This window comes from Apium graveolens, chromosome 3, assembly GCF_009905375.1.
Source record: "Apium graveolens cultivar Ventura chromosome 3, ASM990537v1, whole genome shotgun sequence".
NCBI classification, from domain to species: Eukaryota; Viridiplantae; Streptophyta; class Magnoliopsida; order Apiales; family Apiaceae; genus Apium; species Apium graveolens.
This window is the reverse complement of record NC_133649.1, coordinates 144,784,416-144,810,528: the sequence shown is the minus strand read 5'-3', so window position 1 is coordinate 144,810,528 and position 26,113 is coordinate 144,784,416.

The following is a 26,113-nucleotide window of genomic DNA, read 5'->3' as shown; positions in this document are numbered from 1 at the left end:
TCATCTACCTGCGGAGCTTGAGCATAAGGCCTACTGGGCATTGAAAAAGTTGAACCTGGATTTAGATGCAGCTGGTAAGAAAAGAATGCTTCAGCTTAATGAACTTGATAAATTTCGACTTCAAGCGTACGAGAATAACAAAATGTATAAGGAAAAGGTGAAGAGGTGGCACGATAGGAAGCTACATCCTAAGTTATTTGTGCCGGGGCAACAAGTTCTCTTATTCAACTCTCGGCTCCGACTTTTTCCAGGGAAGTTGAAATAGAGGTGGTCTGGGCCTTTTATTGTCAAAACTGTGTTTCCGCATGGAGCGGTGGAAATTTTTGAGAATGATCCGGACCAAGCATTTAAGGTTAACGGTCAGCGTTTGAAGCACTACTATGGGGACATGGCAAATCGAGAAGTGGTTAGTGCCATTTTGTTGACTACTTGAGAAGGGTACGAAACGTCAAGCTAATGACGAAAAAGAAGCGCTGCGTGGGAGGCAACCCATGAATTGTTGTTACAGGAACCCTTAGAAGTTAATAACCTATCCAAAAACATAAAAAAATCAGAAAACAGGGGCTGAAAAAAAAAATTCCAGTGACCCCCTAAGCGCCCGCTCAGCATTGCTGAGCGACCGCTCAGCAAGCTGAGCGCCCGCTCAGCTTTGCTGAGCAACTGCTCAGGAGTCGAGTACCAGAATTTTTTTTACAGTTCAGAAAAAAAAAAACAAAAAAACACAAAAACCCATCACAGCCCATAAACCCACGAATTCTTTTCCCATTACCCCATGATTTTATCCCTCAACCCCATTCCTAATCTAATTTAACCTACTCCACACCCTATATATACATACACCTATCCTACATATCTCCCACAAACTTCCTGCCCTTAAACTCTCTTCCAAGCACCAAAACTCAGTTCTTACACACTTTTATTCACGAATCAATGGCACCCAAGAGAGCACGCACTATTGACAGCAGTAACACAGTTCCTACTGCTGATTCATCAAGGGGTACTGCTGCAAGGCCTCGGTTAACTGACAGAGCTGCGGAGGAGGAGTACACTAGGCTTTTGGGGAAGCCGATTCTGAAAGAGAGAGGGTTTTTACCATCGGGGAGGGATTGTGAGTTGCTGCCCATGATTGCAGAGAAGGGGTGGATAGCTTTTTTTGAGTCACCCGAAGCGGTACCGATGAGCGTTGTTCGCGAGTTCTACGCGAACGCGAAGGCCGAAAAGAATGGGTTTTCTGTGGTCCGAGGGCTGACAGTTGATTATCACCCTGCGGCGATTCGCCGTGTGATTGGACAGCGAGAGAGGAAGCCCGAGGAGGAGAACTGGAATGAAAAGACTGCTGAGGATTTTGACTTGGATTTGATTTGTGCGACTCTCTGTCGACCGGGCACAGTTTGGACCTTCAGGACCGGTACTAATGAGTATCGTCACTTTCTGGCGATCGCCATGAACAGGTATGCCCGTGCATGGAATACATTTATTTGTGCTAATATTTTGCCTTCTTCGCATGTACACGAGGTCACAGTTGAGAGAGCACAGTTGTTGTGGGGAATTCTGAATGAGTACTATGTGGACCTTGGTGAGTTTATCTACCAAGGAATTCTGAAGTTTTTGAGGGGAGCGAAGCATATGAACATCCCTTATGCATCCACGGTTACGAAGCTATGCCGAGCAGTGGGAGTGAACTGGCCGGCTCATGAGCAGTTGCAGTTGCCAGCAGCTCCGATTGATTCTGGGACGCTGAATGGGATGCAGGAGTGGATCGGTGGTGAGCCTGAGGAGCATGGGCTGGGTTATCGTCTTCCAGGAGGGCGTCCAGCACGAGGTGCTACTATGGCTAGGCCAAGGCGTGATGAGGCTGGTTCTTCGAGAGCTCAGGAGGGTGCTGGGTTGGCTGATGCTCAGTATAGGAGGCTTTTACGGCGGATGGATGCCATGTATGAGACGCAGAGCAGGTTTTCTCAGGAGCTCACCCTTGCGTTAGGGACTGCTTTTCGGGGCCTTGGAGTTGATATCCAGTGGCCAGTTTTTGGTGAGGACTCTGCATACCCGCCGCCTGATACTCCACCCACTAAGGGTGATGATGATGATGACTCCGAGTAGGTATACCCTGTGTTCCTTTCTACTACCTTCACTGAGGACAATGAAGATTTTAAGTTTGGGGGTGGTAGTTAAGGAATATTGTGTGTGTGTCATATAGCTGCATATTCATGATAGCTTAGTTCATATAGTTGCATAATTTAGGCCATATAGTTTTTTTATATATATATAGCTTTTATTGTTTATCATGTCACGTAGCTCATGCATTTGCCATGATCCCTTTTGCAATGATTGATCGACTGAATTGTGATATTGATGCGAGTGTAGTGATATCATTAAAGTGATATTAAGTCGTGTAGGTTGATATGCATGCTAGAAACACTTATAATTCCACTAAGTCTTAGAGAATGCGTAAGGGCTAGATTGTTGTTATGATTTGGTTGTTTTCGAGGTCAATCTATTTATTATGCTTAGAATTCGATAATAGGTTCTTAGTGATAAAGGCATGAAAAAGAAAAAAAATTTGGAGAAAAAAAAATTGAATTTGTTGCTAGTTGTGGCTAGGCGTCAAATGGCTAGTAGCCGGCTCGCATATGGTGCGAGTAGTCTAGGGTTGAGCAAGATGGAGCGAAATGCACTTGCTCAGAAGTTATAAAAAAAAAATTAGTTTATGCATAATTGATCAAGAGTGGGCTCTTTGGTATTCGAGTTATTAAGTTCTTAGGGGACTTTGTGCCTAGTGACCTAAGGCTTTTAGAGTCTGGAATCCGCTAACCTAACGCTCGCTACATGGATATCATTGTATAAGTCTTTTGTGGACCTCACTCATTGCACGGTCAAATAAGCATTTGTGTTGTGAATAAAAAGCATGATTCCGTAATAAGCTCCAGAATTCTTGTAGTGTTGTATATCACTTTGTGCCTAGAATTTTTATTCTTTGTATAATCATGTGATTGCCTTGAGGATAGTCGAGTCATAATAATTGGTCTAGTTCCGAAGCATATCTGTTAAGCATTTGCACACACCACGTTTTTGGCTGTATGTCCGTTTACATGAGTTTATTGATCTTTAGTTGTCTAACTGCATTTGTTGAGATGTTGCAATTTGGTTGGTTAATTGTAGTAAGGGGGATCGCTGCATTTCCATATAGATTGCATTCATGCATGTTTTATATTTGTTTTTGAGTCTGTGACGCTTGAGGACAAGCATCGATTTAAGTTTGGGGGTGTGATAAGTGGCATTTTATACCACTTAGAACGTCTTAAAATGGCTTAAATTGGTGTCTTGAAATCAAGTATTTTGTGTATTTGATGTGTTTTTCTAGTATTTATGCATTTCAGGGTATTAGTTGTATTTCGGGGGAGGAATCATCAAGAATAAGCCTTGGCATGTGTTCACCATTGCGAGAGGAAAGAAACGGGCAGATTACGGCGAAGAAACGGAGCAAAATCAGATTTTTTCCAGTAGAGGTCTAAGCGCCCGCTCAGCATTGCTGAGCGGCCGCGCAGCAAGCTGAGCGCCCGCTCAGCTATGCTGAGCGGCCGCGCAGGGTCGGGAAAAAAGGTATATTATTTCAGGACTTCTACTTCTGTTTGGTTTCCACTTCTATGTAATCTGAGTTTTATGGGACTATTATATAAGTAGATTTGAGACGTTTTCACAAGCGTGGATTGAAGAAGATCGTGTTTTTACGCAAGGAGCAAAGGAGATAAGGAAGAAGACCGATTTAGCACACCGCAACGAAGAGAAAGCATATTTTCTTGTGATTCTTGTTTTGTTGTAACGTTGGATGCTAGTTTTCTTACTTTGAACTTATTTACTCTTGTGACGTACTCTGTTTTAATATAATTAGTTTAGTTATTATTTTCTTGAGTTTGTTTATCATGATTTCATATGAACCCATGATGACGATAAGTGCTATTATGGGCTAATCGTGATCATATGGTTGCAACGGATTTATTATGGAATTCTTTAGTTAATTGTTTAATACTTTAGTGTGTGATGATTGTATGATATCTAGTATTGGTTGTGCGTATTCGTCTTATGTGCATCGCGAACATATAAGATAGGGTGTTAATTTCTTGTGAAGCGACGGTGGATCTTGAGATTTAGAACTTGCCATGCTAGCATAGGTTCATGTACGTTGTGCATGATTAGTGGGTAACTCTAACAGTTTTATTTGCTCTATGTAATCAAAAGGAATAACTTGTGCTTAAATCGTTGTGTTGTCAATTTCTGTAGACATATAGGAACTCAACATAATTGATGACTATTCAACTTCTATCTTAATTGTGGATGTTTGGTAGAATGGTATTAGTACAATGAAAGTTGGCTTTTATCAGTTTCGTGTTATTCGATTAATATCATCACTGTCACATGCTAAAGGTAATAACAATGACTATTGAAGGAAGTAGTAATGAAGTTGTAATCTCATGAGTGTTTTATTATTGATAATTTGAAGTGTTAAGTAAGTGATTAATTAAGCAGTTAATTGTAGTTAATATTTAATCAACAATCTTAAGTGTTAGTGTCTTAACATTGAGAAGTAATCATAGATTGGTGAGTGAGTTTAATTAGACAATAATTTAGTCTGAGTCTCTGTGGGAACGAACTAGAAAGTATTCTATATTACTTGTGAACGCGTATACTTGCGTGAATATTAGCGCGTGTTTTCGCCCTAACACTTATGTGGTCCTTCATTGATTCTGTCAAGGTATTCTGAATCTAAGCTTCCAGAAACATAGACATCCTCACCCTCCATATGGGATATTCAGATGGTTTCAGTATGGGAACCCTAATAGTCTCATATCGATTATGGATTTGAGTCTTTGGAGGTTCTTCAGTTTTGGTGGGCTTGGTTTGAGTTTGTGTTTCTTCAGACATGATTGATTTTGGATCTTAAACTGTTTGTGTGTTAACAGATTGCTCTGATACCACTTGTAACACCCCCAAATCCGGGGTCGGGGATCCGGGTTGTCACGAGTTCCATTTCCCTTAATATCACCCAATCTTAATACACAATCAACTACTCTGTACTGTGACCCCACAATAAACACACACACCACAAGTTATAGTCTCAGAGATGAATATCCAAAAATAATCACAAGTCATTTTATTCCACAATTATATGTCAATACACCTTAAAAAGGTTTCTGAAAAAATTTACATTTCTTTGCCATTATTACAATTCATAAATATACATAATCTGGTACGTCAAAAGTTGAAAGCCTAGCCTATTGGTAATTTCTACCTCAGCTACAGCGGCCTCAACGCTTCCCGAAAGCTGCGGAACGTTTCCTATCCACTTGCGAATTGGGAGCTTGGTCCTGTTCATCTTGTCTATCTGATGTTGTGTGATGAAAGAAGAAAGCAAGGGTGAGCAGCAAGCCCACCAAAATAATATGTATAATGATTAACAATATATGAGCCTTCTCATAGTACTCATGAAAATCTTGGTCAAAATAAATGAACCAAGTTTGATATCTTAATGCGATGAAGTCGCAAAATATTCAGTATATATATATATACATATATACTTTTCAAAATATTGGAAGTCCTCTTCCATGCATAATACACACAGAGTTCCAGTGTATAACTGTATAAAAATATCGTTGCAAGGTGATCTCATATATCTAACCTTGTCTCAACGTTTTTCTGAAAATCTTTGTCATGCATAAGATAATCATTTACTAGATATAAGTTTAAAAGATGAAGTTACAAGATACTCCAATATACTTATATCTTTTCCAAATACTACTTGAACTACCACCGTTCAAGTTATAATTAGTTTCAAAAGTTCATCACACTGATGAGACTACAAGATAAGACTTGAATAGATTCAATCTTTGAAATATTTTGAAGGAAATGAAGTTATGATATACTTCAATAAGTCCCGATATATATATACACCTATATATATACATACGTTTCCTGAAAACCTCTGTCATGTAAAGTATGAACAGAATTGCAATATCCAATAAATTTGGAAAGGAAAGAATTTTTTTTTGGCATAAACATGATATCTTGCTGATCAGGAAAAGATACCAATAAGTAACCTTTTCTAATAGTAGATGGACGAATTCCCCACTGGTCATCACCCTGGTCGCAATAGGACCTTATGCTGGACTGCCACTCAGCCACTTATGCATTTGATGGACTCCCACTGAGCCACTTACACTATCATGGACGCCCGCTGAGCCCATGTTGCTTATGCCGACTCAAATAGATGGACTTACTTCCCGAACGTTGGATAACTAATCAATACATTTACCAAAACCGCAACCTTGTTGCGAATATAAAATACACCACAGAGCCGGATCCCTCAGGTTTTGAGCGAGTATTTAAATCCCCTTAAAAAGGAAGATCTTAAATATAAAAATGAGTTTTGGGATCCGCTCTAACTTTTAAAAATCATTTTGAAGACTCGAAAACACTTTAAAGAGTGTTTGGAGTAATGCTGATTTAACAAAATAAATCAGTCCCAATATATTTAGAAAATGTCTGAATATTATTATTTAAATAATATTCTCATAAAGATAATCCTTATACAAATAATTGAAGTAGAAGTTGTAAGACTTATACTTGAAATGAGTATTAAATAACCAAAGATATACTTATATGAAAGTACTATCTTTATTTGAATAATCGAAAATAAGTTTGATTATCGAAACATTATTCTTTAATAAAATAAAGAATATTATTAAATAATAAGCGGAGTCATAATACCTCGAATGAATATTATAAATAATATTCATTAAATAAAATAACGGAGTCATACATCCTCAAATGAATATTCAATTAATAATCATTAATAATATAACTGAGTCAAAAGCCCTCGAATGAATATTCGAAATAATATTCAATAATAAAATAAAGGAGTCATAAGTCCTCGGATGAATATTCGAAATAATATTCAATAATAAAATAAAGGAGTCATAAGTCCTCGGATGAATATTCAAAATAATATTCAATAATAAAATAAAGGAGTCATAAGTCCTCGGATGAATATTCGAAATAATATTCAATAATAAAATAAAGTTATCGAATAAACCTTATTCGATTAATAGTTTTGAAAACTATAACCATATATATATATAAATATATATATATATAAAATCTACTCGGGATCCTCGACTCCCGGTTTTAGAAAATGTTTTCACCTTTGGGTCCCTATACTAAGGGTATATGCAAATTACTGCTATTCTCTAGCATAGGTATTATCAACTGAACCAACAGATATATTTGGCAAGAATACGAAACAGGCATGCATATATATATACCATATCAGCATGCTTCAATATATCGCAATATTTGCTAATTAACCAACATGCATCTATCGCAAGATAATGCATATACATATATACATCACAACAACAGTATAACGGATAGAAAACTTGCCTGAGCGGCTGGGGGTTACGAATGGCTCGGGACGAGTCTGGTAACCTATAAGCAACAAGTAAGTTGGAATTAAACCAAAGTCACTTGTAAATCTATACTCTAACCAACTCAGACTCGAACGCTCGTTTTGCGCTTAACGATTTACTTAAGTCACTCGAGTACCCTCGGCTCCACCATTTTTAATAAATTAACCATTACGAGTTTTAAGGCGATTCTTTCGCGAGTGGCTTACCAACTGCCTAACACACTTACCATAATTGTTTCATACATTAATTAACCCTTTTTGGTCTTTAACCTATGTTTCAAAGTAAGGCGAGGGGAAAAGTTTCGTTCACGAAACGCCGTTACTTGAAACGGTCGTTTCTCCTAAACCGTGCATCGGAATCGAACGAACTACATATCAAAACGAAGCTCGTAACATGAGCTATCTAAACATGGCAATGGTTAAAATCTAGAAGGGGGTTCTCGGGTCCTAATGTTATGAACAAAAGCAGTCTAAAGTAAATCGGACATTACGACGGCTATGTTTACGCGATTTCCCAAATTTAAACCAATTCAAAACAACCACAATTCAACCACAAATCATTCATACAACCAACATCCATCCATACCATACTACAACAGCCACAACAATTCAATATTTCCAATTCATACTTATTTCTCAATTATGAACTAAGAGTTTACTTAAGTTCATTAACTAATAACCAAGATTTCCAACTCCAAAAATATCACAAAATCAACCAATCTCTAAACACACAATAATCATGCCTCTCACCAACTAAACTACTCATAACAAGCTCTAAACATGATTACACACCCATTACACTAACCCATCATCTAAACATTAGGAAATCTAAACAACAAAACTTAAAACTAAGACCATGAAGAGTTATACCTTCCTTGAAGCTTTTAATCCATGAAAGGTCCTTGGAATGCCCATGGAAGCCTTAATCTAACCTCCTACAAGCTTGTTCTTTCAAAGAAATCAAGAACACAAAAATTAATTTCAAGAAAGTACTATTCACCATCTTCTTGAATGATTTATAGGAAATGCTAGGAAAGGATTTTGAAGCTAAGATTTCTAGGAAGTATGTAACTTAACTAGGAGAAGCTAGGATAATTACCTTGTAAAATAGCAAGTGGAGGAGCTTGGACTTCCCAATTCTTAAGAAAGAAGCCGAGAGCTTCATGAAGAAATGGAGGGTTTGGTGTTTTGTGATTTGTTTTGCTTGGTTGCTAGGTTTTTTTTTTGTTTTATTTTAGGTCAATTACCCATTTACCCTTGATTTTGTGTGGTTAATATTCCACCACATTTCCTTCCCTCTTATGTCATGCTTGCATCACTTTGTGATGTCATCACCCCTCCTTTGTCCTCTTTCTATTGGTTGGATGACACCATCCTCTCTTATCCTTTTGATTAACTTCCTAATTGTTTGCCTAATGACCGCTGATCTGTTATACGGTTCGCTTAACTTTCGTTTTCGTTTATCGTTTGAGGGATCATACCCGGGATCTTATTACTTAGGTTCCCTTAACCTTTCTCAATATATCATATTCCTTTTATGATCCTCTCTTATAATCCTTTAGTTTAAATCCTTTTTATCCTGTTACCTTATACTCAATTCTTTCCGTATCTAGTGGATTTCCGGGAAAAATCAAAGTGTTCGGAATTGGATTCTGACGATCTTTACATACACTTATATACCACATAGAGTACTAATAATATCCCAGAAGATCAATAACAGAACCCCTACATAGCATGGCATGAAAAGTTTTCTCATTCAGCAAAAACACTATTCATAAGGGTTTCAAAAATTTTCCAAAAATTGGGGTTATTACAGTCTCCCCTCCTTAGAAGGATTCCGTCCCGGAATCAGATAGAAAATGAATAGGGATACTCTCTTAGCATTGCACTTTCTAACTCTCGAGTAAATTTTCCCACATTGTGGTCCTACCACCAAACTCTGCCTAGTTTAATAACCCTTCTCCTAAGCACTTGTCCCTTTTCGATCTATAACCCTTCCTCGTTGCTCTATATAGGTTACGTCGGGTTGCTTTTCTATGCGCTCATATGCCCCTATTTATCTGGAATCCGAATTACACTTCCTTAACATTGACACATGGAACACATTATGACTTGCTACATGTTCTGGGGGTAGGGCTAGCTCATATGCTAACTTCCCAATACTTTTTAATATATCCAAGGGTCCGACAAATTGTGGACTTAGCTTTCCTTTCTTTCCGAATCTCAATAACCCCTTCCATGGGCATACCTATGACAACACTAGGTCCCCTACTTCCCATTCCTTGTCCTTTCGTGCCAAATCAACATACTTCTTATGTCCATCTTGGGCTACTATCAGCCGTCCTCTGATTAGATCTATTATATCCTTGGTCCTTTGGACTACTGCGGGTCCGAGCATCTTGCGCTCTACAACTTCATCCTAACATAAGGGAGATCGACATTGTCTTCCCTCAAGGATCTCATAAGGCAATACCTCAATACTGACATACGATCGATTATCGTGATATAAATTAATCCGTGTTAAGTGATCATTCTAAATTCTTTCAAGTCTATTGCACAGACTCTCGTTATAGCTTTTAGCATTAGAGCTTTTGCTTCTTAATACCCATTCTTTTCCAGTTCGTAATCGCTACTTCCTTCCATTCCTAATATTATACTGGTTATACTTTTGCTCGTTAGCGTTCTATAACCTTTTAATAACCACGTCAACCTTAGTATCACGAATGTGTTTCCATTCCGAATACTACCACAACTTTATTACTCCTTTTTCAGCTGTTTCTATTTCCCAAAGTTTGATCAATCATATAGAAGTAAAGGAATTTGTTGAGAGATCACTATGATCATGAACACTTGTTCTATTGCATAGTTAGTACAGAAGGTGGCCAGCCTTTAGTACTTGACAAGCAATTAAACAATATATGGTATCCTACTAGGCTTCTATCACACAGATAGATAGTCATTCGGCAATACCTCCCCTTCTGGAAGGGTTGTTCTTCTCAGCTAACCTGAAATGAAAAGAAGAGAAAAGAACGAACTGAAGAGAATTGTATATTCGTAAAAAAAATTATTGCCATAAAATATCTGGCTTGGAATCTACCTCTGAACTATAGAGGTTTGTCTTAGGAGAACAAAACATATATGTATTTATATAAACATCAAGTATTATAGCATCGTATCTCACATGCCTAAATATTTTTGCTATTCCGTCCATCATTCTATGGACCCATGCTCTTCCTTGAGCTTATACACAATCACCTTTGAAACTCCCTCGATATCGAAAATCGAATCTGGGATCTCATTCTAGACATCATCGTTACTAGAATTCTATGCTTGCACCGCAACCTTCCTCGTATAATGATACGACTCTCTATTGATAAGAAAGAATAAATATTCAATAGGTAGATACTCTACTTAATTAGTCTATCAATGATAACTTATACCCTACCACGACCCGATTAGGGATACTCAATCTCAACATCCATTCCAATACAACTCTCACGGTTGTAATCAGCTCATTACTCGCAGAATCATTGCTACATTACTATGGCCCACCACTGACCTACTGTCGTCATTCACGTTCCATGAAATCTTAATATCTAACCATACGGAGTCCATACATGTCGTATCAAATCCTTCTAAGGAGGTAACATAATCACCATTCATGATTCATGAAGAACACTCCTGATCCTGACATACATACATGACATGAAGCAGATAAAAGTGCAGAAGAGTTTCAGTCAAAGCAACGATAGCAGGTTAATACCATTCTTAATCATATGCCTTCAATAGAAGACTTAACTCAAAGGTTCGTTTAGTCCTTTTTGAAATATGGTCCTGGATTATTCTCAAGAAAGGACCTTCTAAGATAGATAGCCCGCTAATGGCGATTACACGAATTAAACCTTTACCCAACTACTATTACGGTTGAGTATTGCACAGTCATCAGAAGGAATGTCAATCTTCCAAACCATAATACAACCTTCACAGCTTTAACCATCATCACTGTATTCTTTTGGCACAAGCGCCTATAATTATCCTCTTACCTTTAAAGTGTCGGCCACCTCTTTGGCCTTTCCTGATAGTAAAATTTCCTTACAGTCAATGTCATTTTAACCACCTCCAAATAAATTTTCTACCTTATTTCAATCACTGCTTATGTGAAAATGCTTTTCTTTAATATCTGATGAGTAAATAAAAAAATCACCATTTTTCCATAAGTTATTGCCTCAATCTTTAGAGGTTAATCACTGTCACGACTGACTCTCAATCATACTTAGAACATCTTTTATCTTAGGTCCTAATTGCCCTGAATAATTTCGACCTTTACTGGTTCGATCCATACTTTCTCGTGGTTTAACACGTGCCTCACTTGGCATCAATATAATTACGTCATATTTCCTTTATCAACATTTCTATTCTTGAGAATTTTGAATATTACCTTTCTCCTTGTAAAACCTCTAGGGTTATCCTTGAATCGTTCCTCCTGTATTCCTTAGATACAGGGATATCAAAATACCATTTACTAATACCAGAATCATTGTCTATATACTTCTGAAAAATTTCTCCACTGATCCTTAAAGGTTATTATTACCTTAATCCTTTCCAAATCATACTGTCAAAACTCATACTGTCCCTATTAAGGGTGAAATGCCAACCTTTATGCATTCCCCTAGGATTCATTTTAAGTTACCGATGTTCTATCCTTAATTCCACCTTTAAAAGGTACCTGCATCCTTCCATGGATAAATCAAGTCATATATCCCTGATAAGGGTGTCTTATTCAATCATTCCCACCTCGATAGTATATGCCTAATTTCACAATAACATTTGTATTCAAAATGAGGTCAATCAATATAGCCTCCAAAAGATAATAACGGTTATCCGCTTGTCTTGCCTAATTTGGTAACGATAACAAGGATGTTCTGGAAGATATTGATCGTGTTCAACGTGAACTTCTTCTTAATAATTCCTTATTTACTTTTGTTGTTTATCTCAACAGTCATCTCAATGTTGGGATATCTCTCATACCTGGCGTCTCCCTTTCTGGGTATCGAGCCACCGGTCTTACATTTCACATTCTTGAAGGTCACTTCCTTCATCCAATTTTCCTACCTTCTTACTTTCTTGTCTCCTTAGTCTATCCGCGTCTTATTATTTATCCTTCAAACTATCTCAAGGTGTCCTTGAATCCTCCCAACTTACTAGGGATAAAATATATGTATCTCTTATGCCTTCACCCAGCAATTTTAACTCATGGTGAATCACCCTCATCCTGACGATTACATACTTTTCTATTTCTATTGCTACGAGTCTTTAGGGTTTCCTCATACCCAATTCCTTTATCATTCCTCAAACTCTATTGCCTTTATATTCCTTTCCACTTCAGTTTCTTTTTATTTTCCTTTCTCTTATCGTTATTTCATGAACCAACACAACATAAGCATTGATTTCAAACATCCCGTTATTCTGGATGCGTGTCCTCAGAATGAATCTTGACTACTTTTACAACTTAGATTCATAATTTATCATACTCGTATGCCTTTGTTCTGACTCTAAAGCTTTTACACTATCTCCATAACCTTGGGAATTACTTTCCCGAAAACAATTTACTGAACTCAAATCAGTTTATTATAATCTCTTGCTCCGTGCCTTCCTTGGCCTTTCACCAGCGGGTGGTCTCTCTCTTGGGAGGGTAAGTGGCAAAAACAGTCTTTTGTGATTCGTCAATCATTCAGAATCTCAAATAATTCCTCTATTTCCTTTAGCCAGGCTCTTGCCTCGACTAGGTTAACCTGTTCCTTGGAACTCTGAGAGCTTAACGATTTAAAGGTCATGAAAGAATTTCCTGCCGCATTGTTTCCTCAAGGTGGTGGTTGGGGATAATAGTCTAAGTTCTTTTTTTTTGACAGGTCCATGAATTTCCGTATAGGAGTACCGTCTCGGGTCTCCTTATCTCGCTCGACTTTTGTTTTCTTAGTCTAAATATTTCTTCCTACTCCCCATAATTGAGGTCATCTTTTAATTTAAAATCCTCATTTTTCACTTTATTATGTTATGGGTTCTTTCTATCTTGATGGCGACCTCCCTAACTATCACGTTCAGGGTTTGCTCTAAATCTTATTCCTCAAACTAGCTTTCATCTAAGATCTCATCTTTAAGCTCTTGAACATTTGGAACCCAAATTCTGTAGGAATACCTCATTATTCCCTTATCATCTTTCTCGATATTAATCTTTTATCTAATTGTTGGCTCTCTGCCTTCGTTCATCACTTTTTCTGGCACAATCTGTTCTTTTCCAATAATTTGAACTGTATTGCAATCTCAAACAGCTTTTCGGTACTGGCTCCGGTTACCTTCATTTCTATTTCCATTTTCTCAAAATCTCTTATAAACTCTCCCAAAGACATTATTATCTTGAGTCTCTCCTTTTTACTAAGGGCATCAGCCACCACATTGGCTTTCCCAGAATGATAAAGAATCTCCCAATCATAATTCTTGATTAGCTCTAACCACGTCATTTGGCGCATGTTGAGCTCTTTCTGCGTGAAAATGCACTAGAGCACTTATGGCTTAGGTAAATCTCGCACTTCTCTCCATACAAGTAGTGTCTCCAATCTTTAGGGCAAAACTATTGCCACGAGCCCAAGCTCATGGGTGGGGATATCGAATTTTATATTCCCTTAATTGTCTTGACGCGTACGCGATTACCTTGCTGTGCTGTATAAGAAGCACCCTAATTCCTTATGCGAAGCGTCACTACACTTCACAAAATCTCATTTTCCATCCGGCAACGCCAACATAGGGGCCGTCACCAATCTTTGCTTCAGTTCTTAAAAGCTGTTCTCGCATTTCTCTGTCCATTCAAACTTCTCAGTCTTACGAGTAAGCCGCGTTAAAGGGGGCTACTATCTTTACAAACTTGAACGAACCTCCGGTAGTGATCGACCAATCCTACCTCTGGTAGTCGACCTAACCATGGTCATCAATTCATCAGTGGTCCTTTATTCATTCTTGTCAGGATCCTCTATGGGATCCTCCTCAGCAACTATCCCTTCTAGGACAACATCCTCAACCGCTTCATCCTCAATATCAACATCATCCGGTCCTGCATTAGGACACTCTATCGGATCCACAATCCGATCTCCAATTAGTAATAAAACATCATCGCGCCATTGCTCCTCAACCTCAGGGTTCGGAGTCCCTCTACCATATACGATAACGAACTACGCCTCTATCGCTACATTTATAAGGGTTCCCATAAGGGTTTTAATTGTCGGTACTACGTTAGGTAGCCCGACTATGAACTTGGCAAGAGTTCTTATTATCTTAGTGAACTTATTATCTTAACGTCACATCATCTCTGAGGTTTATAATGCTTAGCTCTGATACCACTTCTGTAACACCCCCAAATCCGGGGTCGGGGATCCGGGTTGTCACGAGTTCCATTTCCCTTAATATCACCCAATCTTAATACACAATCAACTACTCTGTACTGTGACCCCACAATAAACACACACACCACAAGTTATAGTCTCAGAGATGAATATCCAAAAATAATCACAAGTCATTTTATTCCACAATTATATGTCAATACACCTTAAAAAGGTTTCTGAATAAATCTATATTTCTTTGTCATTATTACAATTCATAAATATACATAATCTGGTACGTCAAAAGTTGAAAGCCTAGCCTATTGGTAATTTCTACCTCAGCTACAGCGGCCTCAACGCTTCCCGAAAGCTGCGGAACGTTTCCTATCCACTTGCGAATTGGGAGCTTGGTCCTGTTCATCTTGTCTATCTGATGTTGTGTGATGAAAGAAGAAAGCAAGGGTGAGCAGCAAGCCCACCAAAATAATATGTATAATGATTAACAATATATGAGCCTTCTCATAGTACTCATGAAAATCTTGGTCAAAAGAAATGAACCAAGTTTGATATCTTAATGCGATGAAGTCGCAAAATATTCAGTATATATATATATATACATATATACTTTTCAAAATATTGGAAGTCCTCTTCCATGCATAATACACACAGAGTTCCAGTGTATAACTGTATAAAAATATCGTTGCAAGGTGATCTCATATATCTAACCTTGTCTCAACATTTTTCTAAAAATCTTTGTCATGCATAAGATAATCATTTACTAGATATAAGTTTAAAAGATGAAGTTACAAGATACTCCAATATACTTATATCTTTTCCAAATACTACTTGAACTACCACCGTTCAAGTTATAATTAGTTTCAAAAGTTCATCACACAGATGAGACTACAAGATAAGACTTGAATAGATTCAATCTTTGAAATATTTTGAAGGAAATGAAGTTATGATATACTTCAATAAGTCCCGATATATATATACACCTATATATATACATTCGTTTCCTGAAAACCTCTGTCATGTAAAGTATGAACAGAATTGCAATATCCAATAAATTTGGAAAGGAAAGAATATTTTTTTTGGCATAAACCTGATATCTTGCTGATCAGGCAAAGATACCAATAAGTAACCTTTTCTACTAGTAGATGGACGAATTCCCCACTGGTCATCACCCTGGTCGCAATAGGACCTTATGCTGGACTGCCACTCAGCCACTTATGCATTTGATGGACTCCCACTGAGCCACTTACACTATCATGGACGCCCGTTGAGCCCATGTTGCTTATGTCGCCTCAAATAGAAGGACTTACTTCCCGAACGTTGGGTAAGTAATCAATTCATTTACCAAAACCGCAACCTTGTTGCGAATATAAAATACACCACAGAGCCGGATCCCTCAGGTTTTGAGCGAGTATTTAAATCCCCTTAAAAAGGAAGATCTTAAATATAAAATGAGTTTTGGGATCCGCTCTAACTTTTAAAAATCATTTTGAAGACTCGAAAACACTTTAAAGAGTGTTTGGAGTAATGCTGATTTAACAAAATAAATCAGTCCCAATATATTTAGAAAATGTCTGAATATTATTATTTAAATAATATTCTCATAAAGATAATCCTTATACAAATAATTGAAGTAGAAGTTGTAAGACTTATACTTGAAATGAGTATTAAATAACCAAAGATATACTTATATGAAAGTACTATCTTTTTTTGAATAATCGAAAATAAGTTTGATTATTGAAACATTATTCTTTAATAAAATAAAGAATATTATTAAATAATAAGCGGAGTCATAATACCTCGAATGAATATTATAAATAATATTCATTAAATAAAATAACGGAGTCATACATCCTCAAATGAATATTCAATTAATAATCATTAATAATATAACTGAGTCATAAACCCTCGAATGAATATTCGAAATAATATTCAATAATAAAATAAAGGAGTCATAAGTCCTCGCATGAATATTCGAAATAATATTCAATAATAAAATAAAGGAGTCATAAGTCCTCGGATGAATTTTCGAAATAATATTCAATAATAAAATAAAGGAGTCATAAGTCCTCGGATGAATATTCGAAATAATATTCAATAATAAAATTAAGTTATCAAATAAACCTTATTCGATTAATAGTTTTGAAAACTATAACCATATATATATATAAATATATATATATATAAAATCTACTCGGGATCCTCGACTCCCGGTTTTAGAAAATGTTTTCACCTTTGGGTCCATATACTAAGGGTATATGCAAATTACTGTTATTCTCTAGCATAGGTATGATCAACTGAACCAACAGATATATTTGGCAAGAATACGAAACAGGCATGCATATATATATACCGTATCAGCATGCTTCAATATATCGCAACATTTGCTAATTAACCAACATGCATCTATCGCAAGATAATGCATATACATATATACATCACAACAACAGTATAACGGATAGAAAACTTGCCTGAGCGACTGGGGGTTATGAATGGCTCGGGACGAGTCTGGTAACCTATAAGCAACAAGTAAGTTGGAATTAAACCAAAGTCACTTGTAAATCTATACTCTAACCAACTCAGACTCTAATGCTCGTTTTGCGCTTAACGATTTACTTAAGTCACTCGAGTACCCTCGGCTCCACCATTTTTAATAAATTAACCATTACGAGTTTAAAGGCGATTCTTTCGCGAGTGGCTTACCAACTACCTAACACACTTACCATAATTGTTTCATACATTAATTAACCATTTTTGGTCTTTAACCTATGTTTCAAAGTACGGCGAGGGGAAAAGTTTCTTTCGCGAAAAGCCGTTACTTGAAACGGTCGTTTCTCCTAAACCGTGCATCGGAATCGAACGAACTACATATCAAAACGAAGCTCGTAACATGATCTATCTAAACATGGCAATGGTCAAAATCTAGCAGGGGTTTCTCGGGTCCTAATGTTATGAACAAAAGCAGTCTAAAGTAAATCGGACATTACGACGGCTATGTTTACGCGATTTCCCAAATTTAAACCAATTCAAAACAATCACAATTCAACCACAAATCATTCATACAACCAACATCCATCCATACCATACTACAACAGCCCCAACAATTCAATATTTCCAATTCATACTTATTTCTCAATTATGAACTAAGAGTTTACTTAAGTTCATTAACTAATAACCAAGATTTCCAACTCCAAAAATATCACAAAATCAACCAATCTCTAAACACACAATAATCATGCCTCTCACCAACTAAACTACTCATAACAAGCTCTAAACATGACTACACACCCATTACACTAACCCATCATCTAAACATTAGGAAATCTAAACAACAAAACTTAAAACTAAGACCATGAAGAGTTATACCTTCCTTGAAGCTTTTAATCCATGAAAGGTCCTTGGAATGCCCATGGAAGCCTTAATCTAACCTTCTACAAGCTTGTTCTTTCAAAGAAATCAAGAACACAAAAATTAATTTCAAGAAAGTACTATTCACCATCTTCTTGAATGATTTATAGGAAATGCTAGGAAAGGATTTTGAAGCTAAGATTTCTAGGAAGTATGTAACTTAACTAAGAGAAGCTAGGATAATTACCTTGTAAAATAGCAAGTGGAGGAGCTTGGACTTCCCAATTCTTAAGAAAGAAGCCGAGAGCTTCATGAAGAAATGGAGGGTTTGGTGTTTTGTGATTTGTTTTGCTTGGTTGCTAGGTTTTTTTTTGTTTTGTTTTAGGTCAATTACCCATTTACCCTTGATTTTGTGTGGTAAATATTCCACCACATTTCCTTCCCTCTTATGTCATGCTTGCATCACTTTGTGATGTCGTCACCCCTCCTTTGTCCTCTTTCTATTGGTTGGATGACACCATCCTCTCTTATCCTTTTGATTAACTTCCTAATTGTTTGCCTAATGACCGTTGATCTGTTATACGGTTCGCTTAACTTTCGTTTTCGTTTATCGTTTGAGGGATCATACCCGGGATCTTATTACTTAGGTTCCCTTAACCTTTCTCAATATATCATATTCCTTTTATGATCCTCTCTTATAATCCTTTAGTTTAAATCCTTTTTATCCTGTTACCTTATACTCAATTCTTTCCGTATCTAGTGGATTTCCGGGAAAAATCAAAGTGTTCGGAATTGGATTCTGACGATCTTTACATACACTTATATACCACATAGAGTACTAATAATATCCCAGAAGATCAATAACAGAACCCTTACATAGCGTGGCATGAAAAGTTTTCTCATTCAGCAAAAACACTATTCATAAGGGTTTCAAAAATTTTCCAAAAATTGGGGTTATTACACCACTTGTTAGGTCACACACACTGTAGAAAGGGGTTGAATACAGTGTTTAGCTCAATCAAATCGAATTAAGAACACAAGTAACTGAACACAGATTTTATTCAACACAATAAACTATGTTACAATATGGAACTGTCCTCTCTCAGTGATGAACAAATTATCACGAGAGCTGCTAAGGTTACAATGAATTATAAACTCGATTATGATAACACATATAGTGTAAACCCTATGCCTGTGTTTATATACTACACAGTTATAAGATAATGTTCTAATTGATATCAAATATAATTCTGCTTCCTAATATATATATCAATCAGTTATCTTTTCTTCCAAGTTTTCTATTCTTCATAGAATTCCTTCTTCATGCATATCTCTTCTTGTATTTGTCTTGATCTTCTTTCCTTTAAATCAACCGCCTTTCTTATCTGAAAGTATCCTTAAGTCCTGATATTATCTCCTGATAAATATCTCCTGATAACTTAAGTTCTGACAACTTAAGTTCTGATATCTTAAGTCCTGACTTCAGTATAAGTACTGATTTCCAGTTAAGTACTGATTTGTCCTGTTTAAGTAAGATCTGAAAGCTAAACACAAATCATATTAGACATGACATCACAAATATATCTAACATAATTAATTACCTAACAGTCAATTTGTTTTTAAAAAACTCGTTGAAAAAGAGAAAAAATTAATTTAAAAATGGAGGGAATTAGTGGTGCGTGTGTAGCAGATGCATGTCAGTCATGTGTGGGTTGTCAGGCTCATGTAAGTTTTATTGGGCTGGGCTTGTTTCTAGTTTTTATTTTAAGGTAGTTTCTATTTGTACAACATATATATAGGGGGCTACTTCAACATAAACCAATTTAGAATAGAAACTAGAAACTAAATATATTTTTTAAAAAAATTACCTCGAAATATAACACATGGTATGCAAATCGATCGTTGAGAGATGTAGAAAAATACATTAAAATCATATTTAAAAAAAACTTACGGTTTGACGGGAAAAATCAAATTAAAAATGGGGGGAGCTGAAATTGGGTGTGGGAGGGTACAGAGTAGTTGGATGGGGTGATTTAAGGGGGGGCCATTAGATTAGGTTGATCTAATGGTTTAGATTAGTTCCTAGTTTCTATTTTAATTTTAGTTTGTATTTGATCATTCCTATATATATATATATCGGTATATAGAAAAATGATTAAATAGAAATAAGAAACTAATTTAAGTCATTTGATCAATCTAATCTAATAGCCCCTAAAAGCACCACACCCAATTAATTTGCACCCTTTCACACATAATTTCAGATTTTCCCCGTCAAATGATAAATTATTTTTTCATCCGACTTCACTTTATTTTTCTCCATCTCCCAACAATCGATTTGCATATCATATGTGTTATACTTCTAATTAATTTAAAAAGAAAATTATTTGATTTCTAGTTTCCATTCTAAAATTAATTTTTATTAGAGTAGCCCTTATATATATCACTTAATTTGGCATGATACGAAAATGTGGTCAATATTTTAAGGACATATGAAAAAGAATTGGTCAATATTAGTGGGACGGTGGGAGTATAGATTATCAACTCACATAAACACTGTTATATAATATCTTCTTAATTTTTTTATACGTTTTTATAATGAATCGCCCTTATACTTCTAGAAATAGTGCCTACGACATCACCCCTTAGACATCGGTTAGAAATGTCACTGATGTTAAAAGTTGTTTTAACATCGGTTGATTCAAAACCGATGTTAAAGGTGTTGTAAGACATCAGTATCTTAAGCAACCGATGTCTATAATCATTTAAAAAAAACACCTGCTTCTTTCTTTCCCCCGTTAATAGACCAAAAAAATTCCCCCCTTAACCAAAAATTTTGTTTCCACCTTCTTTAGGCAAACAAATTTCCCCTTTCCCTCTACCTTTTTCATCGACTACTCTCTCTCCCTCTACTCTCTCATTTTTCATTCTCTTCATCTCCATCTCTCTCTCTCTCTCCTCATCTCTCACTCACCTCGCGTCTCTAAAACTATTACAAACTCTAATTTCTTGAACCTGTCCCAAACTTTAATCCCTAATTTTTTAAATCAAGCTTGTAATAGTTCCAATTTTTGCTAAGCCCAGATCTTCTCAATAACTATGTATTAATATATGTGTGAAATAACTATAGCTCAGTGTCCCATTTTCCCTAAAAATCACGAACCCCAATCATCTCGTTGCGCTTTGAAATTTGTTAAGCTCAAGTAATGTTCTATTTTCCTTTCTTTGTTTCTTGTTATTTCTATTACTTGCATTTATGTATATCATGTGTATGTATTTTTACTATTACACTCACTCAAATTTATGGGTCGATTGAGATTGAACTTTGCCTTTTGATTTATGTCACTTATTTGATAATGGTATTTTCATTCTTATCATACCCTTTTTAAATTTTCATTATTTATTGGATTTTAGTTGGGCTTTTGTTTAGTGACTGTTATGTGTTTGACAAAAGTCCCCTGATAAATGTTTCGTAAGTATGTCATGTACACTTAGGTATTTTTTTATAATTATACTTAAATGTAACTTGGAATGCAAAACTATTGACTTTTAGTTTATGTGTGTACTAATTTTTATTTATTTCATCTTTGTTGACAGATCTTGAAATCCAATTTTTTCAACTATGCTTTGATTCTGACTATTCGATTTGTTGAACTCCGCTTCGTTCGTTTTATATTAATCCTGGTAAGTGAGCTTTTCCCTCAAATTATGCGTATTTATAACTTTTTTATATGTAATTATGTGATTGCTAGTCCGATGTGTTTGTACAACAACCAAGTCCAAGGATGCTAAGTCACCTATCCCTGTTTCTGCTACTTCTCAGAGGTTTTCTCTCTTCTATTACTACTTTTTTTTATTCTGTGTTTGTGTCCAGACTAATTTTTACCAGCATTGACATTGACATGTGTATGTAATTCTAATGAATTATGTGGTTGTGTTATACAAGTGATGTTTGTTTAAATTGTACTATATGGAGATAAAGATTACGCGTATGTGCCTCTGTTTCTTTTTGATGATGTATATGTATTACGTGCAGTGTTAATTCAAGATTTAGTTGTATGTATGTGTGTTTGTTACATTGGGTATGTGACACCCTAATTAAGTTTGAGCATAAAATGATATCGAGCATAATTTATGAAAGAAAGAAAAGCGCATAAGCTTAATTTACGGAAAGGGTCTACTAAAAATTCTCTAGAGGGTCGTTTGGTTGGAGGCCTCTCGGTATCAGGTATGGGTTTTGTTCATTCCAACCCCATACCTGATGTTTGGTTTGTAATTTTTTTCCTCCAAACCCATTCCTCATACCCTCAAGGTATGAGTTTTTGATATCCAAGGGGAGAGGTGGGTATGAGGAATCAATTTTATTTATACTATTTCAATTTTATTTAAGCAATCAAATGTTAATGTTCAATTCAAAAATAATTTAATGACCTAAAATTTATTAAAATAATATTTAAATTAACTAAAATTAATAACTTAAAAAAATATTTTAAATCTAAAATATTCATTACAGCACTCAACCAAACACATAATATCATAAATGATACCTCAACTCCATACCACCTTAAATCGATTCCTGATTCCAACCCCATACCACTTCTCGAACCAAACGACCTCTAGATAATTTCCGCTCTTTGTTTTGTTACTTGTAGTGCTGAAATCGCTCTCGTTAATATACTAGTAGGTATTACTTATTTTTTGACACTTTAAATTACTTTCTCGTGGGAAAAAATAAGTGAAAATGCAACTACTGAATGAACCAATAATGGCTTTTAAGCATTGGGACTTCCTATACAAAATTTGTGAAGTTTTCAGCCTATGTTGTTTCTCCCTAAGCATTGATATAATTTTCATATTCTATTTTTCAACATTGTGATAATTGGTAGATGTTATTATTTTCTTGACAATCAAAACATTTTCACTTTTTTTAGCTCCTATACAACGAGTCAGCCGCTGGTCGTTCAATGAAAAAATCTTTGTGCAGTCACTTTACAAGGTAAATTTCAAGTTTGTCCGATGTTTTAATTATTGTAGTTCCTTCAGTTGACTAGAAAGTTTACTCAAATTATTATTAACATCGAGTTAAAAGCTGTGTAAGATGCTGAGTAATGCTTACTACTTTGCCACAAGTTTTAGTTTCTGTGTCCGAAACCAGTTCCATCATACGTTACATCAGGGATGTTGAGAAGCTACTTCTTCAATCACCAAGGCTTTACAACTTGTTTGATAAAATGTTGAAGAAGTTACCAGGACTAGTGTTACTTCTTGGTTCTCATATGTTGGAATCAGATGATGCTTGCAGGGACATTGATGAGAAAATACGATGTTGTTCTCCTACACAATTAATATCAAGCCACCAGGAGATGAGAGTAGCCTTATAAACTGGAAATCCCATCTAGAAGAGGATACGGAGACGATCCAGTCTCAGGATAACAAAAATCACATCGTTGAGGTACTTGCATTAAATGATCTTGAATGTTATGATATAGATTCAATCTCTCAAGCAGATTCCAAGGTTCTAAATGATCATATTCAAGAAATTGTGGTATCGGCATTAACCTTTCATTTGATGAACAATAAAGAACCTGAATACAGAAATGGGAAGTTACTTATATCATCGAAGAGGTAGATGCTAACTCTTCATTTAATTTAACAAGCCACTTCTATATTTTCGTCCTCCTATATGCCAAAGTTGACCTTGTATTTGCCATTCGCCCCCCTTTGCAGTTTGTCGCATGGATTAAGTTTCTTCCAGGAGGGTAAAAATAGAGGGAAAAATAATGTTAAGCTGGAGACAAATGAATCTACCAAGGTATCCCTTCCTCATTTAAGTTCTTAAAATATATCTATTAACTTTTGTTTCAATGGTGCAATGGGTTTAGTTATAAATACAATGAGTCCAATCTATTCTTTCAGAACTTTTAATTTGGACTTTTTACAGGTGATTACTGTAATAATGCATAACCTCAACCTAGTTTATGTGTTAGTGACTGAAAATTTGAACACTGGCAAAGTTCAGAATTTTCATAATGGAACTGAATTTATTTCTCATTTGAAATCATTATGAAATAGAAGTTTGTCACTAGTTTCCCAGATTAAGAAGTGTACTCTTCGGTTAAACCAGTTATTTCAGCTCCCGTGATGAATATGAAAGCTTGTTTTACATCACAGCTTGTTTTACTTCCTACATTCAGATTTTTCTGCCCTATCAAAACTTTCACGCCACCACCATTTTTTGTTTAAAATCAAAATTTCCTAAGTAGTAGTATAATAGTTCAGCAAGTTATAAATCACAAATAGTTTGAAAGCGTCTCTCTTAGTTCTTTTTGTCCTACCTAAGGTCTTTATTGCAAACACTAGATGTGAACCTTTTTTTGTGAAATTTAGGAAATCTAGACGTATCATGTTCATGTCTATGATGCCTGAAACACGATTCTCAGGTTCTGATGCCCGAGTCTTATGCATAAAGTAGCACCACCATTCATCAATGCACTTTGTAATAACCTGATATTCTTATGTATTATTTATAGGTTTTAACTATGTACGGACTACAGAAAATGTTTGGTCCCAATGGACTTGGTGTGACCGGAAACATTTTGTACCTTGACCTTCCATCTAACATGGTCTCTCTCTCTCTCTCTCTCTCTCTCTCACACACACACACACACACCAACACCAACAACAACACACAAACATTCGAACATTTCAAATAGTCAATTACCTATAAGGGAATAAGCTTAGGTTAAAAAATTTTCCATTTAAAATTTAGACCACATCTGTTTTCCCTCTAAATTGCAATGTTAGTGTTGTTAGAGATCAATACTATTTTAAGGTTTTTATCTGATATATATTGGTACATATTGTAAAGGTTGGTTCCTTCTTGACGGGTTGGTTTGGCGTTGTTTCCAAAGCTCAAATATTCTGCGTGTCTAATCAATTAGCTGTCGGATTATCCACTGGTTACTTGGGAAGTCTAACAATATTCAGTGGTTGGAATCAGAAAATGATTGAACTCTGTGCTGATGGGGAATGGGCGTCCGCAGTACTTTGTTACGTTGTAGGTAAATTAACATTTTGTCATTATATTGGAAAAATGAGTTGGCTTACAAAGATCAAGGGCGCCTTCTCAGGCTGAGTTCTAATTTTAAGTAAAATACAATGCCAATCCTGACTTGTAAAATTGCACGACTACTGCTTGTTGCCTATTGCATCATTCTAAGGATAGAAACTGCCGAGGATATCAAATGGATTCTGAGAAAGTGAAGCACAAGTTCCCAGCCAGGTCAGTTTAGGTCTAGGTATAGATCAAACTCGAAGGTTGGTAGCTTCTAGATTCACACAGTGGTTATAGTAGTGCTGTTAGTACTTCTGGTTCTGTTTTATTATCTGAGTGGATCCTTAGAGAAGAATGAGTTCAACAAAGGAGGTTCAGAAGCTCAGCTGTTGTTGGCTTAGTACTAATGTTTCTGATGCATATACATTTAATGGACTTCCTGGACCTTTGTACAATTGCTCCTCAAAAGGTACTCACAGAATACATTAGCATGGATATTACATGATGCCTTAGAGCATCTCCAATAGGAGTTGCCCAAAAGGTTGCCAAATTTTTCCAAGTCAATACATATATTAGTTTTTTATTTTATCTCTCCTCCATATCATCTTTGGCAACCTTTTTCAAAAATACACTCCAATAGTTGGAAACCCCAATAGTTGCCAATATGATCCCTACATTAGTACAATAAATATAAATTTCCAAATTGGGAATTTAAAAATGGAAATGAGTTTGAATATATTTTTTGGACAAAAGTTACATTTAACTAAATGAGGAAGTTGCCAAGTTTTGGCAACCTTGGTTGACAATCTCTTGGCAACCCCATAACTCCAATAGGTTGGCAACCAAAGTTGCCATGCCACATAAGCATTG